At 36.9% G+C, this 19,597-nt stretch overlaps 1 pseudogene; it reads right to left on the bottom strand.

Annotated features, from left to right (window-relative positions):
• Nucleotides 1–13,513: 13,513 nt before the first annotated feature.
• On the bottom strand, nt 13,514–15,790 carry LOC143690514 (large ribosomal subunit protein P1 pseudogene; annotated as a pseudogene).
• Between the last annotated feature and the right edge of the window lie 3,807 nt (nt 15,791–19,597).

The following is a 19,597-nucleotide window of genomic DNA, read 5'->3' as shown; positions in this document are numbered from 1 at the left end:
TGGATTACATGATTATATCACAGTTTATTTATCCTTCACCTCTCAATAGTCATTTGTTTCCATTTTTTGGCTATTTTGCATAAAGCTGCTATGAAAACTTTTATAGAAAGTTTTGTTTTTACACACATTTATTTCTTTTAGAAAAATACCTAGGCTTAGAAATACTGAGACATATAACGTGTATATTTAACTTGACATGAAACTCCCAAACTCTTTCCAAAGTGATTATACATTTCCCATTATTACCAGAAATACAGCTAAGTTCTAGTTATTTCACATCCTTGCCAATACTTGGTATTGGCAGTCATTTTAATTTTAGCGGTTATATAGAGAGGATGAAGTTATGTGGCTGATAAGGGGCAGTTTGACCACAAAGCCTATATATATATATATATAAATTTATATATATATATATGTTTGGCATGACCAGGCTCCGGGAATTGAACCCGGGCCTCCAGTATGGCAGGCAAGAACTCTGCCACCTGAGCCACTGTGACCCACCCAAAGCCTGTATTTTTAATCATTACACTTTGCTGCCTCTGTTAGAAATAATTTTCCTTAGTGAAATAAGTGTTATTTAAGATATGTTTATTAGCCAGAAACTTCTATAAATGTTGCATAAGAATTCTGCATTATAATATTATGTATTGATATGAATTAGAGAGCCTTTCAGCCTAAAACTCTTTGAAGAGGCACTTAAGTCAAGAATTCCATTTGGTCCAGCATTCTACCTCTTAATGGAAGATTCTGTTGTAAAATCCAAGTAGATTAGCTGATAGTGCTGCTAAAAAATGTTCACATCTACTGTTTTTACAAGACACTTGTTTGAATTCCTGACTTTGCCAAGCAAAAGGTTGTATGACAGTTTTTTCATGTCTGCATACTAATAAGAGTTTACCGGTGCTGCAAAATTTGACCTGAGATTTTCTTCCATTATATGATCTTGCTGGGTAATAGAATTGTGATCAAGTTCTCATCTAGTATTAATTGCCAGATATTACAGCTATCTATCAAAAAGAAGTGTACAATCCCGAAAGGCTTAATTGACTTAGGTGTGCTAACAGTGTCAGGTTTGACTGACTCCAAAGACCTGCGCTTTTGTTCAAGTAATAACTAACTTATAATTCTCCATTCTATACCACCTTCAGCAAAAAGACAACTCAATTTCATTTTTGAAAGGGTGGTAACAAGCACATGGTAAAATGTTCAAGTTGTTCAATTGTACAATGACTGACAATGAAAAGAAGTGTCTTTCGGTTCTGCAGAAGAAAACACTGTCTCTATGTATTCTTTCAGAAATATTCTATGTACATACAAGCATATATTCTTGATCTATTTCTTAGTTGCACTTTACATGTGATTTCATATTGCCAAATACATTTTGTGTTCATTTGGGGAAGACTGTAAATTTCTTTTATTATTCTTCTAGACTGCTTAATATAGTTTATCCAAATGAAAACTCTCAATAGTTTCTATTTGGGTAGCATGAATAATCAAAAGAAGAGACAGTCGGATCAAATTAAGGGTGATATTCTGGTGTCCAAACCCTGAAAACCGGAGACTCTTGAATGTAATCATGGACACACAGAGATTAGAAGGGTTGATTTTGAATAACAAGGATATTGATTTACACATTTATGACTATATTCTAAATATCTCTAGATTTCAGTGGCTTTGTTACAAATGAGGCCATGTTAGCTTATATCTTTATTTTGTTAGCTGGTCGATTGTCACTTAACGCAACCTCAAATATCCCTACCCATTCCTGGGATTCCTATGTGTTCACAACAACCCTCTCATGCTATTCTAGTCAAGCATCCTTGTTGAAAGCTGCTGGCTGCAAGCTGCTTTAGAGTGACCTCTGCGGGAATGCTGCCTTTCCATCCAGCATAGTTTCTTACAGAGCTTCCAAAGCTGCAGAATCTCCTTTTTGCTAAATAAGACTGGATTTCTCTCCATCTTCACTGCAACATTGGAGCCATGCTGTGTTGTTTGCACAAATGGTAAAATGCTCTGCCTTGAACGTTGTAAACCTGGGCACTAATCCCATGAAGTTCCTTATAATCCTAGCCACATTAAACTTTCTCTGCAGCCCTTTCTCTATAATAGTTCAGACTGAGTCTCCAGGGCAGGCTGTAAAATGGACAAGACACAGCCTTGGTGTTTCCTCCTTTCTGGACTCAGTATCTACACAATTAACTCTTTTCTTTTGTAGTCTTCATATTCTGCCTCGCTCTTGCAAATGGTTGATGAAGCTGACTGTAGAGAAACAAGTTTCACCAATCAAAATGTCCAATTTCAGCTATGTAAGGTTTCCCTAGTGCAAATAAAGTTTATTTAGTGGATATAAAGAACACAGTTTACAAAAATGGCTGGAATAATGTAAGGCTTCACATCTTACTTGATGATGTGTAGAACTCTATATTTTTGGTTACTTCTATAACATTAGCATTTTTCTTAATCTTTTCAAGTGAGGGAATGTTTGAGCACTGGATTGTAGATAACTGTACTTTGGTAGTTCACATATTAAGTATTATCCTGAAATCGATCGAGACTTACTCTGAATACTGATTTGAGAGCAATGCTTCATTGATTTTACTAGAGCTGAGCCAAATTCATTAACAACCTAGATTCATTAGAAAGGCACCATTAATCCAAAGAAAATAAAATGATAATGAAGTCTTTTATAAAGCATTATACAATTATAAAAATTTAGTGTATTTGGTTTTAAGATGACTTCCATTTCATATCTGAATCTTTACAAAAACACATTTGTTAATTTATACACATAATATTTATTTATGCTAATCAGTGGGTTGAGTTTTGGGAGCGGTTATGTATATTGAGAAATGGAGCTTTTCAGTCCTCACTTCTTCATAGAGTGAGGCACTTACACCCCCTCCTGGGGTTCTGAATTACTCTAAACTAGGATAGAAAACAGAGTTTCTTTAGAATAATGCATCAGAATTGTTCAATCAGATGAAGATGTTTCATTTGATTCTGAACATACAGGCTTTCACCTTTCTCCCTTCTTTCTGTATGCAAGACCCAAGATGAGGGGATTGAGAAGTGGGAAGAGAGTAGGGGGTAAGTGGATAAGGGAACCAGGGGAAGAAGAGACAAAAGGGAAGAACAGACTTCTTGGTGCTTGTGCTGCTTTGAAAGGATATATGTACCCTAGAAGGACCATGTTTTAATCCTAATCCCATTCTGTAAAGGCAGCTGTTTCTTCTAATTCCTGTTCAGTACCGTATGTTTGAAACTTTAATTAGATTATCTCCTTGGAGGTGTGACTCAATCAAGAGTGGTTGTTAAACTGGATTAGGTGGAGACATGTCTCCACCCATTCCAGGAGGGTCTTGATTAGCTTACTGGAATCCTATAAAAGAAGAAACATTTTGAAGAACACAAGAGGTTCTGAGAGAGCAGAATGACATAACCATGAGAAACAGCAAGTCCACCAGACAGTGACCTTTGGAGATGAAGAAAGAAAACACTCCCAGGGAGCTTCATTAAACAGGAAGCCAGGAGAGAAAACTAGTAGATGACGCTTTGTTCACCATGTGCCTTTCCAGATGAGAGAGAAACCCTGACCATGTTCTCCATGTGACTTTCCACTTGAGAGAGAAACCCTGAACTTCATCGGCCTTCTTGAACCAAAGTATCTTTCCCTGGATGCCTTAGATCGGACATTTCTATAGACTTGTTTTAATTGGGACATTTTTTTTCAGCCTTAGAACTGTAAACGAGCAACTTATTAAAAAGCCATTCCGTTTCTGGTATTGCATTCCAGCAGCTAGCAAACTAGGACAATGCTCCTCTGAGTTGTACTCAGTAGGTATTGGCTGTGACTCCAGGGAAATGTAAAGTGCTCTTTTTACCATCACTAAAAGCTGGAATTATCCCTGATCCTCACACAATAAAATTTACTTTTGGGAAATGTATGTGCCTAGCTGAGGCAGTGCTAAGAGATGGGTGGGGTTTTTATAACCCTCAAAATCTCCTGAGACCACACCAAATAATTGTGCAACCTAAGTGAAACAAATGCAGCTTCAATACCAGTTTCAGGTACCTTCCCTTTCCCCACAACCAGATTTCCACCTCTAACCTTCTCTTTGTAGGAATTCTAGAGCCTATTGCTTCCTGACTTTCCAGCACAAGTAAAGGATTGTATAGAATGAACTAAACACAATCTCTTCCTTTTTAGAGCATACAGTTTAGCAAACTGAAAAGGTATTTGCACAGAGAACTAAAATAAAAGTCAGAAAATATCCCCTGTTAGCTACTGCTATATGCTAAGAGCAATGTTGGAAAAAGGTAGAGATTTGAAAAATTCTATGAACATGACTGATTTAAAGTATGAGTCAAAGGAGAAGGAAGAATTAAAACAACTCTAAAGTTCTGTATCAAGTTGAGCAGAGGTTAGTTATATCATTAATAGAAATAGTCATGCAGATTTGGGGGTGACAAAAAGAGGAATTATACTGGAGAGATGTTTAACTGAAAGGAGGTGAAGGGACAGATGGGTGGAGATATAATGTGAGCATCTAAATGTTTGGGCTGGAGCAAAAAAGAGTGTTCTGGGTTAGTGAAAAAATGGGTCCTGGTGAAAAATGAAGCTCTGCTAGAAGAATAGGTGATGTTGCAAAGGGAGACAATTGAGAAGGGGTTAAGAATCAAAGTATATGTTTTGCGGGCTCAGGGGAAAGAAAAGAAAAATAAAAGAATAAGGACAATAAAGTTTTAATGAAGGCAAAGGAGGAAAGAAAAGAGGGAAAGAATCAATTGTGTGAAATGTGGCAGAGATGTTAAGAAAGATGAGTACTAAGTAAAAACTGTTAGATCTAACAATAAAGAGATTATTGATGTTAGAAGAAGGGATGAGTAATAAAGCCAGATTGTATGGAATTAAGGGTGAATGAGTAGCGAAGACACAGAAGCAGAGAGTGGAGATTTCAGAAGGATTGTTGCAAGAACAAATAACTTGCATGAATATTTTAAAAGTTTGTGTTGTTTATATTTCAAAGTTCACCAAAGATGAGCAATTCAAAAAGATGTTCAGATGGAATGAAACAATAATATTCAGAAGGCTTTTATATGCATTGAAAAAGTAATTCCTCCATTAGAAGGTGGATTCAGAATTCTTTTTATGGAAAAAGGTTAAATGATCTATAGAAAGTCAAGTAGTGACCAATGCATGCAGAGGCCATGGTGTCATTTCCCTCCATGTGCTGTAAGTGAATTGCTCTGAGATCTCAAAGGTATAAATTATGCCTTTAGGGGGGAATAATTTTTTATTATTTTGTAACGGGGATAAAATTTAGTTTTGATTTTCAGTTCCTTAATCCAAAATCAGCTAACTTGAGCAAACTATTTTCCAACATTATTTTTTAGAGACTATGTTGCCAAGGTCTTAAAACTTATCAAGTAATAGACCTTGGTAGAAATGAGTTTTTTTTTTTTTTTTTTTTAAGAAAATACCTTTGATTTCAAGAAACAATGAAAAGTCTAATGTAAAAGCGTGGCAGCAGGGCGGGCCACGGTGACTCAACAGGCAGAGTTCTCTCCTGCCAGGCCAGAGACCTGGGTTCGATTTCTGATGCCTGCCCATTTAAAAAAAAAAAAAAAAGTGTGGCAAATGACTTAAACTCGTTACCACTTTGATGATCTTCATGCAGTTATTGCTTTTTAAGGCAAACAACTGAAAACAAAGAGTGCTATAGAACTATACTTTGCATGAGTCTTCAATATGTAACTCTGTACCAGACAACATGCTTGGCCCTGGCACTTAGTTGATGAATTTCTAGTCTCAGTGTGTCCTAATGCTGTGGAGCCCATGCTTTCTTTTACATATATGGAGGAGATTTACCTAGCTATTGGCTGAACCACATGAAATTGCCAATGTTCAATCTTTTGTTACCTATAAACATGACAATTTTCTATAATTCAATCGAATAAATCTTATTCAAACTATAAATTCTAACTCAGATCCCAACATCCAATGTGAGGTTAGATATAGACAGCTTCCAGTACAGCCTCAGAGTAATCTCTCTTCTTTTCTTGCCACAAGTCCTATACCATTTATTTTGGCACTTCTTTTGTACGATTTTTTTGTTGCTGGCAATAATTTCATATGAACATATCTTATCTCCTCAATAAGTTTATTTTTCTTGAGGGTATTCATTCTCTAATCTCCATTGGATTATCCTGGCATGATCCTTGCATATAATATCTGCTGAGTAAATTTTTTATGTTGCTAATAATAATAAATAATTCATAATTATTGACCTGACTGCTCTGAGGATAAAAAATCTATTCTGTATCTTCTTCCAACATTTGACCTTTTATCCCCATGTCTCACATCAAAGAAGGCTATTTCTTTGGTTTGGGGGAATCTTCTATTGATAATGTATGTAAGGATAATGCTCATCTTGCTTACTAGTAATCAGCAGTCCAGCATGAGCCTTGAACTATTGTCCCTCTAAAATTCCTTGTGTTCTATTAATTAATTATACTCTCTCTTCAGGTTCCCTTTGGATAGAGAGTTAGACAGTTAGCTAAGATGAAGTGTGTAGAACAAAGTAAAATTAACTAGTCCATGGGGGGCAGACCTCTTGCTGTTGGTATAGTATATATTGTGCTTTAATCAACCATCAAACATGTGCACAAAACAAAGCTTATTTAAGAAGTCAAATCTCCTTTGGCATTCTAATCCCATATTTTCAGTAAAAAAATAGGGAAGTAGGAATGGGGGTTGTTCCTATAGGGCTGGAGCAAGCACAAGGTCTCTCTTACTTGAAGTCAGGTTTGATACAACTGAGGAAGCATGCAAAAGTCAAGAGCTGAACTTCAAAGTCAAAAAAAGGTTCTAAGTGAGTCACCAAAGCAGGGTGCAGCGACTGAGCCAGAGCATTTTTGGAATTTGAGGGGGGCTATTAATCATACATTTTTCTACCCTGGGTTCAATTTGAAAATGTGCCTTGTGCCCAAGACCCAAGTAGTTTCTTGATCTTTCTCCCACTGAATCAAACTGATTTAGCCTGTGTCAGACAGAACATCTGGACACCTGCAGGGCAACCCCTGCATCTCATGGAGGGCTGAAGGTCTGCAGCCTGGGAACAGGCTGATTATCAAGAGAACAAGAACCAAAGAGGAGAGGCCACCTACTATGAGCAACTTCTCTCCCGGTCTGAACAATTAGTTATGTCACTTTTGCCCCTTATGTGTGGAAAGCCAGTGAGAAGTGAGAAAGGAAGAAGTTTCACTTAAAAATTCAATCAGTATAACAGCTCCTACTTTCAAGGCTGGCAAGAATTCACAGTGATTAAGAGAAACTGCCCAACTCGCCAAACCAAGAAGAATAAACTTGAGGGATTGAGGAGAGAAGTTGAATGTCAAACTAGCTAATGGTCTGGAAAAATCCCAGAGAGAGGGGCTTGGCTGAGGTCTGTACTCACAGGCTTCCTAAGAAATGAGTGTGAACTGACTGGCCTAAGAATAAGGACCTGAGACAAAGCATATGGTAGAAGTCTATTGAATTTTCACTTAATTCTACTTGATATCTTCACTCTTCAGTTTCTGGCCATGATAGAGTTACTGAGTCTAGGCTAGTCTCATACCATAGGCACTTAGGACAAATGTGACAGTGCTTTTCAGGCTGTAGACAACAGGCAACACAGGACTGTGACCCCTGAGGGAAGGAAAACTCATAATGTGAGTCTCACGATTGCTCTGAATCTCTCCCTGGACAACATTTCCCAATAATTGCACAAGGAGTTAGAGTCCACTGTGGTATTACTGAGCTGAAGACATACAGATTAGAGGTCAGAGCAATAGAAACAGTTAGAATTTGTGGGTCAAGACGTTGGAGAGGAAAAACTTGTCAGACAAGGAACATCAGAAGTCTATGTGGAGGGCTCCACTAGTTTTACTGAAGTCTGGAATGTACATATGCCAGGTGAGACAGCTCAAGGCTTACCAGAGAGTTGAAGCTTGCAGTTATGGGTTGAGAGTGGGATTGAGTTAGTAAAGGTTGAGCAGTGCTGAGGAACATTGGAGATCCAGCCAAGTCATAATGGAGAAATCTGATTACCACCTCATTAATACCTTGTTAAAATTCAGCTAAGGCACCAGAAAGGCCACTAAGGACCACACGCTAGAGTAAAACCTAGAGTACGTCAGGCATAGCAATGCCTAAGACCAAGCCCTGACAAGATTCTCAGGAGAGATGGAGTTTGAAAGTTGTATTCTACTGAATAAGAAGGACTAGGGAAACATCTTGTGCTTTCCATAGATCTTCCCCAACAAAAAATAAAACCCTTTCTGAACACATAAGGACAAATATTATGTGATTACACTTATATGAAATATCCCAAAATAGCAAATTCATAAAGACAGAAAGTGGACTAGGGGTTACCAAGGTGGGCCAGGGGAAGGGAGAGTTGTTGAGTGGTGGGTAAATTTTGGAAATTTAAAAATAAAGTCGATTTTTAAACAAACAGCAAAAATCCTATACAAGTTCAAGGTGATCATTAAGTGATAGAGTTGCTTATGAAAACAAAAATCAGCTCCTTTTAGGAGATATCAGAACCCAGAGTCTTTACAATAATTTATCCACAATATCCAGTGTAAAAAGTTTATTAGACATGTCAAGAAACAGGAAAATGTGACCCATATTGATGAAAGGATGTTAATAAAAGGCCCTAAAATGGCCCAATGTTGAATTCAGCAAAATCTTTAAATCAAATATTATAAATATGTTCAAAGAATTAAAGGAAAATATGATCTTAATGAGAGCAGGTAGAAAATCTCAGGAGAAAATTTAAAATTATGAAAAAGCACCAAAGCAATCATGGAGCTGAAAAGTAAATGAATGCCATGAAAAACTTACTGGATAGATGTAACAGAAGATTGGAGACGACAGGAAAAAATTAAAAGTTTTTAAAATGAAAATTCACCCAAATCAGCTTTGCTCTAAGTTTCCTCAGTAATTTAGGTATAAAACCTTGGAAACATTTTGGAAATAATTCACTCTTTTTTCTATTATACTGAGAAAATCACTGGGACTTGAATTTTCCTTAGTAATGCTTTCCATATGGATGGTTTTCTCTCCATTTACATTCCTACTTCCTTTGGTTAAGATGTTGTTCCCTGAGCTGGGACTCAGCATCAAGGGATTGAGAAAACCTTCTTGACCGAAAGGGGGAAGAGCGAAATGAGACAAAATAAAGTGTCAGTGGCTGAGAGATTCCAAACTGAGTCGAGAGGTTATCCTGGAGGTTATTCTTACACATTATACAGATATCCCCATTTTAGTTTATTAGAAAGGCTAGAGGGAAGTGCCTGAAACTGTAGAACTTGTTCCAGTAGCCATGTTTCTTGAAGATGATTGTATAATGATATGGCTTTCACAATGTGACTGTGATTGTGAAAACCCTGTGTCTGATGCTCCTTTTATATGGTATGGACAGATGATTAATAATATGGGTAAGAAATAAACGATAGGGGGGGAAAGTTTAAAATAAATTGAGTAGATTGAAATAATAGTGGTCAGTGAAAGGGAGTGGTAAGGAGTATGGCGTGTATGAGTTTTTTTTTTTTTTTGGATTCATGGTCTGGGAATCAAACCTATATCACCCACATGGAAAGCAGGCATTCTCACCAGTGAATACCTGTGCACCCGGTATGTATGAATTTTTTTTTTCTTTTGCTGGAGAGATGCAAATGTTCAAAAAAATGATCACGGTGATGAAGACACAACTATGTGATGATACTGTAAGCCATTGATTGTAACCATGTCAAGAATGTATGTTTGTTAATTGTTTATAATAAAAATATTAAAAAAAAGAGATGTTCTCTTGTGCCTAGTTCAGTGTGGCAGCCTAATATATAGACTTATCCTGTTAATTCATTTTCTAATCCATCCAGTCTTACTGCTGTAAATGCTTGCTTATATAGAAAATACGCTGGTTCAGATACATGGCTCTATTCTGTTCTGAAATCTTTAATAGTTCCAATTTTCCTTCCAAAGAAAATATAAATTCTTGTCCGGATTTTCAGGGCTTTTATATTCATTTGCTCTACCCTCCAAAATTATTCCAATCATATTTCTCTTTGTCATAGCCATTGAAGTGGATTTTTGTCATTTTATAGCAACTCAACAATGGAACTCACTTCTATCTATGAAGAATTCCTCACTTTATGGAGCAGAGCTACATGCCTGTTATAGAGGCTGCTGATGTCAGAAAATATGGCATAGCTCCATTGTGGCTATGCCATAGCATATGCTCTTCAGACATCTCTTCTTCTCCTTTGATCTTTTTCCCAACCTTTAATGGTATTTGGGCTATACCCGTTCTAACTTTTTCATGTTGGAAGGGGCTGTCATTAATATGGGATAAGGGGATGGAACTAGTAGATGTTCTGGAGAGACTGCACCCTCTGGGTTTTAGGATTTATGTCGCCTAGGAACCCATCAGGAGGTTGTGTGTTTCTGGAAAGTAATCTTAGTGCATAAAACTTCTGTAGAATCTCAAATTGAGCACTAGGTATTCTTTAAGGTTAACAGGAATTGTTTTGGTTGGGTTTGGCAAAACATGGTAATTATCAATATCTAGCTGAAGTTTGCTTAAGGGTAGCCTCCAGAATAGCCTCTTGACTCTATTTGAATTCTCAGCCACTGATACCTTATTTATTACAACTCGTCCTCCCCTTTAGGTCAGGAAGGTATTGTCAATCCCATGGTGCCAGGGCCAGGCTCATCCCTGTGAATCATATCCCACGTTGCCAGGGAGACTTTTGCCTCTGAATATCATGTCCCATGTAGGGGGCAGGGTAATGATTTTACTTGCAGACTTGGTCTTAGAGAGAGATTGGCCACATCTGAGCCACAAAAGAGGTTCTCTGGAAGAACTCTTAGGCATAATTATAGGTAGGCTTAGCTTCTATGCTACATAAGTAAGCTTCATAAGAACAAGCCTCAAGATCAAGGGGTTGGGCTTGTAACAAGGAGTCCCTAATGTTTGAGACAGTATCAGGTTTTTCAGGTGGTAAAGTTTAATAGTTCCATATTTTCCTACCAACACTTTAAAATTATCTGTTCAACATATTCTGGGATGTATCTGGGCATTGCATTAAGCTGTTTAGAGTTACAAACCCTCATTCCCATTCTGGGCCCCATGTGTTTGGGTTGTTTAAATGATCTATCCAGACAAATTGAGTTAGATTATGTGCTACAGAAAATTTAGGTTTTGGACAAAATAAACCTCTCTTCCTTTGGTTACATAGAATAGGTGAAGTTCAAAAATACAGTGTCCTCTTTACCCCTGTATTCTGATTTAGTCCTGAGCTATCAGCCTTGTTCTTATCTCTAATTGAAACCTGATCTCTTTTTCAGTTTCTTCAATAGTTGTGTACATGGTGATACTGCCTTTCAGACCTGCAGTACAGTACTCTTACTCTGAGTCTTAGGTGTCACACAGGTACCCAAAGTTCCAGGGAAATATCAGGTTATACATATATAGCAAAACCTCTCAAAATCTAGAAATAACAACTACAGCTTCGGACTAAATGTGACTGCTATAGGAGCTTACAATCTAAACCCCAATTAATTATTTTCTAAATGAGACCATACTATATTTGCTCTTTTGTTTCTGGCTTATTTTGTATCACATAATGTCCCACAGATTCCTTCACAACATTGCATGCCTCACAACTTCTTTCCTTTCTGTAGCAGCACAATATTCAATCATATGTATACATCACAGTTCACTATTCTATTTCTCAGTGTTTCTTTCAGCCACCTCATATATTTCATATATTTCACCTCATGTATTTCAAGAACCTCCACCAGTGAGTATCATGTATAATGTCCAAAGTAAATAGTCCATGTCTCACCTTATCCTCATTTAGTCGTATAATCAACACTCTCAATTTTTATACCTTTTTTTGATCCTCAATTCTTCAGTTAATACCTACTTTCTTATTTATTTGATTTTTTGCAGTGTTCACTTTGGGTCTCTTCTCATTTATTTCTATATATTTTTCAGATTTTTTCTTTGTTGTTACCACTGACCTTAAATTTAACATCTTAAATTTATAATCATCATGTTAATTTGACACCAATTTAACTTTAATAACATACACAAAATCTGTTTCTAAATTCCTGCATGCCCACTTTTTCTTGTGTACTTGTACACATTATGTCTTTATACATTGTATGTCCTAAACTGTAGAGTTATCATTACTTTTTATACATTTGCATTTTAGAACCTGTGAGAAGAAAGGAGTGGTGGTACATATCAAAGAATACGATATAATAGTATTTATACTTACTCATGTGTTATCTTTTGCCAGAGGTCTTTATGTTTTTATGACACTTTGATCTACTGTCTCATGTCCTTTCCTTTCAGTCTGAAGAACTCCCTTTATCATTGCTTACAGTGCAGGTGTGGTAGTGAAAAACTCTCCCAGTTTCTGTTTATCTGGGAATGCCTTAATCTCTACCTCATTTGTGAAAGACAGTTTTACTGGATATAAAATTCTTGTTTGGCAGTAGTTTTCTCTCAGCACTTTCAACATTTTGTACCTTTTACCTTCTTGGCTTCATGGTTTCTGATGATAAATTGGCCCTATTCTTGTTGGAGGTCCCTTGTATATAACACGTTGCTTTACTCTTGCAGCTTTCAGAACTCTGTCCTTGTCCTTGGCACTCAGCAGTTTAACTATGTGCCTGGACATGGTTCTTTTGGAGTTTACCTTGTTTCAGCTTATTTGGCTTCTGCAGTATGCATATTCATACTTTTTGTTAAATTTTGGAATTTTATTGTTATGATTATTTTTAAATATTTCTCTTCCCTTTTCTTTCTTTTTTCTCCTTCTAAGATTCCCATAATATATATATTTGGATGCTCAGTGGTGCCCCACAATTGTCATAGGCTCTGTTCATTTTTTCTTTCTGTTCCTCAGCCTGAATCCTTTCGAATGTCCTATCTTTGAATTCCTTGATTCTTTCTTTTGCCAGCCCAAATTTACTGTTGAAATACTGTAGGAAATATTTTATTTCAGTTATTGTGATCTTCAGCTCCAGTATTTATGTTTTGTTCCTTTTAAAATTTCTTTTTAGTGCGATTCTATATTGTTCAGTCATAATTTTTCTGATAGCCTTTAGTTCTTTCTCCATGTTTTACTTTTTCTCCTTAAGCATATTGAAGAAAATTTTTAAAAGGGCTTCGTCTAGTATGTCTAAAGTCTCGTGTTCATCAGTGATGGTTTCTGGATTTTTATCTGTTCTTCTGGATGTGCCATAATTTCCTGTTTTTGTCTTGTAATTTACAGTTTTGTTGCACACTGTATGTTTTAAAATTTTAATTTAACTGTTGGATTTAGTCCCTGAGCTGTCTGTTTCTTAAGTTTGTATTCAGTTAGCAATATGACAGAGGTTTCCTTACATGCCAGGAGTTAAAAAAACAAACAAACCAATGCAAAAAATACCTTTCACAGTATTTGCAAACTAGTTCTGTGTTAGTTGGTTCTGTATTTCAAAGGTTAGCCCTCCTATCAAGAAGATCAGCCAGAGTTGAAAGGAAAAGCAGGATCCTCTTGGTCTTTTCTGAGCCTGCCTCTTGTCCTGGGCTTGTACTTGCTTGTGGCCTTAGGAATTTCCTGTTTACATGAATCTGAATGTCCCCTCTGTTCCCTGTGAAATAGACTTTGCCCCCTTCCTCAGTGTTCTATTTTATGCCTTAAAGCAGGTAATCTTTGCCCTAGGCCACTCTGATTTAACTGTTTCTTATATTGCTTTAGCTGTCCGTAGGCTGCTGTGCCTTCAGGGTGAGTTCTGGGAATGTGAGCTGTTTCCTGGTCCAATCTTTCTGGCTGTCATCCAATAGTTTGACAAGGGTGCCACAAACTTCTCCTACCTATATATATATATTTTTTGTGAATAGTTCAATTTTTTAATTGAACATGTTTCAAAAAGGGTTTAGTGAAAAAAAGAAAGCATAGCCCATGCCATCATCAGACTTCTGAGTCTTCTTTCTTTCCTTCAACTTTCTTCTCCTCATCTCCCACCACGTCAGTGATAGAAGGGGCAGGACCTGCTGGTAGAGCACTTGTTGCTGGGGCAGGTCCACCATCCCCTACATTGCTGATGAGTTTCCTAATATTGATGTTGGGCAGGGCCAACATCAATATCAGGCCAGAAAGGTTCAATGTTTTCAGGCCAGAAAGGTTCAGCATTTTCAGTAGCTACTTTATTGAGGACATTGATCTTATCATCCATGATTGTGACCTCATCATTGTAGAAGATTAGGGCTGAGTAGATGCAGGTGAGCTTGGAAATAGAGGTCACAAAGGGTGACTGCAGGCAGGCAGCTGCCCAGAATGGTGCTAGTCACCAGGTGAAGTGAGGCCTTACCCCAATATGGGCTTAGCTTCCTTGAATGAGATGAGCACCTTACTGGCAGCTGCAGAAAGGCAGCTCTCCTACCATTTTTTTCTATAATATTAAGCCTGTTCACAAAACTGCTGCTTTTTATTATATGTTTTTTTGAAAAAGTTGTATTTGCAAACCGTACAATCCATTTGTTTTAGTTTGTTGATGTTACTAGAAGGCAACATACCAGAAATGGATTGGCTTCACAGAAATGGATTGGCTTTTATGAAGGGAATTTATTTAGTTACACACTTAGTTATTTGGAAAGGCACGCAGCGACATCTGCTGGCTGTCTCTCCTGGCTTCTGGTTCAAACAATTTTTCCCAGGGCATATCCTTTCTGCATCTCCAAATGTCTGGTTTTGAGCCAGCTCTGAGTTCTGAGCTTAGGTGTGTTGAGCTGCTGAGTTCTCTTCTTACCTCTCTTTTCAGTCTCCAGCTAATTAAATTAAATGTCCCCTTAGCTGACCACAGATTTAATCAGCCATAGATGAAAATTTCACATGCTGATGATTTAAGTCCACAGCAACAGAACAACTGGGCACCATCACCTGGCCAAGTTGAAAACTGAACCTAACTACTACACCATCTAAGTGTACAGCCAGTGGCTCTTAGTATAATCACATAGTTATTCATTCACCACCACATTCATTATGAGAATATCCTAATTTCTTCCCCCCCCAAAAATCCCATATCCCTTATATCCCCCTATTATTGACATTTAGCTTTGGTATATTGCCTTTCTTACAATTAGTAAAAGAATATTATGATGTTATGTTAACTATATACTTTAGTTTGCATTAATTGTATGTTTTCTCATAGACTGTCCTTTATAATAGTGATGTACATTTGTTTTAGTTCATGTAATAACTTGTACAATTAACCACCATTATTGTCCACTGTAGGTTTTGTTAAGTTATACAGTCCCAGTTTTTATCCTCTTACTTTCCTTCTGGTGAGGTCACCATGACCCTGAGCCTTCCTCTTTTAACAATTAATTACATTTATAGCATTGTGCTTCCATTATACACTATTGTACTATTCATTTATGGACCTTTACAATCAACCTTATTGAAAATTCTGTACTCCTTAAGCATCGATTGCCCAGTCTTTGCCCCTTTCTTTCTCCTGATAACCTGTGTTGTTGAATTTAATCTCACTGTTTGTTTATTACAGTTAGTTCATATTAGGGAACCCATAAATATTTGTCCTTTTATTTCTGGCTTATTTTGCTCCACATAATGTCCTTGAGATTCATTCATATTGTTGCATGCCTTATGACTTCATTCCCTTCTACAGCCCCACAATATTCCATTAATGTATACCCGACAGTTCGCCCTTCTGTTCATCAGTCATTGGACCCTTGGGCTGCTGTCATGAATGTCTTGAAATTCATGAATAATGCTGCCATCAACATTGGTGTGCAAATGTCTATTTGTATCCCTACTTTCATTTCTTCCAAGTATATACCTAGTAACTGGATTGCTGGATCATATGGCAATTTAAACTTAGCTTCCTGAGGAAACACCACACTACCTTCCAAAGAGGCTTCACAATTCTACTTTCCTACCAATAGTGAGTAGGTATACCTCTTTATCCAAATCTTCTCCAGCAGTTGTAGTTTTCTATATATTTTTTAAAGTTTTATTCACATACAATAAAATCCATCTTAAGTGTACAGTGGCTCCTAGTATGATCACATAGTTATGCATTCACCACTAAAATCTATAGGAGGACGTTTCCATTTCTTCTGAAAAGAAGAAGGAAAATACCATGCCCCTTCCTTGTATTCCCTCATTAATGGCATTTAGCTTTGATGTAGTGCCTTTGTTGCAATTAAAAAAGATGGTTACAATGTTACTGTTAACTATAGACTCTAGTTTGCATTAATTATATATTTTTCCATATACCATCCCATTTTTAACACCTTGCAATGGTGACGTTCCTTTCTTCTCTCTCATGTGAAAACTTTCTTGTACTTGTACATCTAACCACCATCATTATCCACTCTGGGTTTCGCTTATACAGTCCCAATTTTTATTCTCTGTCTTTCCTTCTGGTATTATATATGCCCATAGTCTTTCTCTTTCAACCAAACTACTCACACTCAGCTTTGTTCATTATACTTACAATATTGTGTTACCATAACAAAGTATTGTGCTATCCGTTTCTGGATCTTGACAATTAATCTTGTTAAACATTTGGTACTTCTTCAGTATCAAATGCCCAATCTCTACCCTCTTTCTATCTCCTGATCACCTGTGTTCTCTATTTTAACTTTCAGAGCTTCCTTATTATAGTTAGTTCATATTAGTGAGACCATATGGTTTGTCCTTTTGTTTATGGTTTATTTCACTCAACATATCATCCTCAAGGTTCATCCGTATTGTTGCATGTGGCATAACTTTATTCCATCTCACAGCTGTATAATATTCCATTGTATGTGTATACCACAGCTTGTTTATCCACTTGCCCATTGATGGACATTTGGGCTATTTCCATCTATTGGCAATTGTGGATAATGCCACCATAAACAAATGTCTGTTTATGGTGCAGATGTCTGTTCATGTGAGTGCTTTCAGTTCTTCTGAGTATATACCTAGTAATGGGATTCCATACCAAGCTTCCTGAGGAACCACCAAACTGCCTTCCAGAGCACTATTTTACATCTTCACCAAAAGTTATAGTCTATTTCTCTACATCCTCTTCAGCACTTGCAGTTTTCTGATTTTTTGATGATGGCCATTTTAGTAGTAATGAAATGTCTCTTACTGTTTTTAAAGCTACATTTTCTTAAAGCAACTTTAAACAAGCTTAAGTGCTTGTTCAGCTACTGTGACCCTTTTACTGTTTTCTGGAGTTTTGGAAGATGGATCTGCCAGTTGTAGCTAGTTGTGAAAGATTCTGTGGAGTGTAGCACCCCGGGGCACTGTCATTTGGTTGACTGTAGTCTTGCAGTATAACTTCGACATCAACTGGCTGCTTAGCTTCTGAGCCTGGTTCTATGTTTTTAGTGATGGTATTGTAATACATCATGTCCTTAAATTAGCCAAACTTGTTTCCTGTTATACACAGCTATAAAATCTGACTGGACACACACACACGCTGACTTTAGTCAGGTCAGTCTTCTCATTTCTAGAACACACTGAGCTCACCTTGGAGTGCTGCTTGGATGGGAAACTCTATTCACTAGAAATTCCCCCCTTTTCCCATGGTCTATTCAAATCTTTCATATCACTATCTACTGTTTCAAGGAGACTTTTCCTGACTTTTCTAGGCCTTAGTTATCATTCTCTCCTCTATACTACTCACCTTAACCCTAAGTTATATGAAGTTTTCTGCTGTTTATTAATTTTAAATATATGTTAATTTTCTCCCCTCTACCAAATTGCAAATTTACTGAAAAGATCACCGTTCATACCCTGGTGGCCTATATTCCTTACAATGGTCAGCATGAATTCAGAATATTGTAGTTACTCATTATATACTAAAAAATAGGTTGATTTTATGAACAATGTTGCTTTTATTTAGTATTTCATGAATAGATAAAATCATAGGTAGTAGTAAAACATGGCACACTTTGTGTAGGAAGATGACACCATTTCCTGATTGAAACCATGTGACAGGATCTCTTTCAGTGTCGTCCGCTTCTGTTTTAATATCTACTTAAGACTTAATCCTTCTTTTACTCATTATTTCTGTCTTAGAGGAGGGACTGTGACTCTTCCTTCTAAAGGTAACCATTGACCCTCTTCTAGCTCTTTTCAGAGAAAAAGATTGAGTAAGATTTCTTTCTCTCTTAGGACTGCTTTTCTGTACTAAGAACAGTAACAACCAAAGCTCTCACAACTCATTTCTCTTTTCTGTTACCTTCAAAGTTGCTGGATTCTTTCCATCTTTTCATGACCAGATTTATTAATATGATGATCTTGCTGAATACATCATTCTTTTCTAGACTATCATTTCTAAACACCTTGCAAAAAAACCTTTTTCCTTACCACTTTAGTGACTCTGTTGATGTGAATATGTTAATGGTCACCAAAAATCCTCCGCCATCGCTTTGGATGGGCTAGATCTCACTGATATCTCAGCCACTTAAAACCACCAAGGTTCACTTCTAATGGTCCATACATGACCACTGTTGCATTGTGCGTGGGAGGGGCTCTGGTCTACGTCATCTGTACTCTGAGACCCAGGCTGATGAAACAGCTCACATGTGGAATATTGAAGGTTGCCTTGGCAAAAGAAAGGAAGTACAGTCCCACCATATGCCCAGAAGGTGGAGGTAGGAAATCTATTTGTTGACCTACCAGGCCTCCTAATTATCAAAGTAAATACATCTTTTTCTCTCTTCATTCTCCATTATTCCTCTGCGGCATTTGATATTAACTTTTCCCTTCTTATGACTAAAAGACTTCTGTATGAATTGGGCTGAGTGGTACTATCATGTCCCCTGCTACTGATTTTTAAACTTCGTATATTTTGAGTCCTCTCCCTTTGATAATTTCTTCCATCTGCTTAGTTGCCAGATCTTGTCTTTTTCCATTTTCCTAGTATTTCCTGAATCTGTTTTACTGAGAATTTGCATACAGGTTACCAAAAAAGTTTTGTTTTGGCTGCTTATATCCAGATTTTCCTGTGTACAATGTGTCAGACATATGACTTCCAATTTTGTTGCCAGTTCTGACCAGGTTGTTGCTGTGTTGAAAAATTGTAATATTTTCCTGTTTCTTAGAAGATAAAAGTTAATTTTTTTTTCCTTTAGTATTCAGGACACTCTGTGATTCAGTTTTGACCTATCTTTCTAGAATTTTCTCTGTTTCCTTTATGTATATCTTAAATGCTGAATAACTTTCTGTTCTATCAGTGCATTTACTTTCTCTGCATTTTAAGTTTGTTTATGCTGCTCCTTCTTAGGCTGTTTGTCTGTTTATCATTTTTGCCTATAGAAATGTCATCATGCTGTAAGTTCCTGACCAGATTTCATTTTCAACATAAAGTAATTTTTTATCACATTAGCTGAAGATGAGCTCTTTGTGCTTTGGAAGACCATGGTGCTTTTTAAATTTCATGATGCTTATTGTTCCTCTTATTGTGCCTACTATTTACTTATGCTTATATTGTAGTTTAGATTTTATACGTCTCAATATCAAATTAGACTTT

This window comes from Tamandua tetradactyla, chromosome 7 (genome assembly GCF_023851605.1).
Source record: "Tamandua tetradactyla isolate mTamTet1 chromosome 7, mTamTet1.pri, whole genome shotgun sequence".
NCBI classification, from domain to species: Eukaryota; Metazoa; Chordata; class Mammalia; order Pilosa; family Myrmecophagidae; genus Tamandua; species Tamandua tetradactyla.
The sequence above is the reverse complement of the archived record's forward strand: the minus strand, read 5'-3'. Positions and strand labels throughout refer to the sequence as shown.